Source organism: Montipora capricornis, chromosome 11 (genome assembly GCF_036669925.1).
Source record: "Montipora capricornis isolate CH-2021 chromosome 11, ASM3666992v2, whole genome shotgun sequence".
In the NCBI taxonomy this organism is placed as follows: Eukaryota; Metazoa; Cnidaria; class Anthozoa; order Scleractinia; family Acroporidae; genus Montipora; species Montipora capricornis.
In genome coordinates this window covers 4,168,287-4,170,012 of record NC_090893.1, presented here as the reverse complement: position 1 = coordinate 4,170,012, position 1,726 = coordinate 4,168,287, and positions in this window count along the sequence as shown.

Below are 1,726 nucleotides of genomic sequence, written 5' to 3'. Positions count from 1 at the left end.
GATACTATTACAACAAAGGCGCTCAGTAGAGAGCTAGAGCCCTTAGAAACTGGGGACCATGTCTACATCTAAACCAAGTCAAGAACTTGGAGGCCTGGCACAGTCCTGCAAAAGGAGAACACCCCGAGATCGTACACAGTACGCACGCATGATGGTGGGCAATACAGGAGGAACAGAAGATTCCTCCTGAAGGCAAACATAAATCACTGCAAAAGACAGATTCCTCCAGCGGCCAAGAGCCATCAGTGCAACCCGGAGGATGCTCCACAATTGGCTTAAGAGTGTTCAGACATTGAAGCTACTCCTACAAGCCTTCCTGAACCTACACTTGATGCCCAGATACAGGAGACAGCCAATCCTCCATGTAGCCATTGCAGATGCGGTTGGATCAGTAAACTGTGTCCTCAGCAATGTTCAATTTGATTATTGTTACATCTCATCTTAGTGTAGACAACAGCTTGTGAGTTCTCTCTGAGTCAGCGGGCTATGTCCTGACAGTTGTGTATAGTTAGCACGTTTGCATACCATTAATATTCATTGACTTTTATTTGTTCTGTTCCTCTCATAGGATGGGGATGTAATGTATGCGCATAGTTTATTGGTTTCGCGCCTTTATTAATTTATGCTTGCTTAGCAGCCGGGCTGTTACAGATATGTGCCAGAGAACGGCATTTGGTTTTAAGCGATAATCGTTTAACATTCAGTGTGATATTAAAAGCCACCAGTCAGGATTTTACACTGGTCAGTGCCGGGTGAAGTAGGTACAGAATCACGTTAATACAACTGAAAACGGCGTTTCTCATAGTGCTTGAGACATTTTCCCTTTTAATGAGATTTTATTAGTTTTTTGGACTGTAAGTCCAAGGTCTTTTTCTTTCGTGACAAGCATCTTTCAGTTCGGTATTGTTAAGATTGTATACTCGAGATAAGCCGGTTTTCTTACGGCTTATTCTAAGATTATGACATTTTGTAGGCTGGAAATATATAGTGATTAGAAGCTGACCAGACATAAAGGAGGTTTAAATCAGCTTGGAGGTCACAAATATCAGACATAGTTTTGATAGTTTTATAACATTTAGAGTCATCGGCGTACATACCACGCCCCAGGACGAAAAACTACCGTTAACGACAACACGCTGTTGTCGACCAGAGAGATAACTCGTAAACCACTTCAATAGAGGACCATCAATTCCAAAGGTACAAAGCTTTGATAAAAGTTTCGCATGACACACAGAATCAAAAGCTTTGGAAAAATCTAAATAGATGACATCAGTTTCCAGTCCACTATCAAGAGCCCGGCCAAGTTCATGGAGGACTTGCAGCAGCTGGGTGTGGCATGAGAGACCTTTAAAGAAGCCATGTTGCATGTTAAACAAGAAACTGAGGTGAAATATGCGGTAGAAGACGATTTAGAACACATCTCTCTTAGACTTTAGCCAATATCGGCATTAGAGATATAGGGCGATAATTTTCTACTTCAGTTTTCTTGTCTTTCTTGTGCACAGGAAAAATATTTGCCGTTTTTCATGCAGATAGGCAATAACCATTTAGAAAGGAGGAGTTTATAAAAGCAGTTATAGACGGAGCTAGAGTGTTGGCGCATTGTCTTTCTTGTGCACAGGACAAATATTTACCGTTTTCCATGCAGATAGGCAATAACCGTTTAGAAAGGAGGAGTTTATAAAAGCAGTTATAGACGGAGCTAGAGTGTTGACCCATTTTTTCA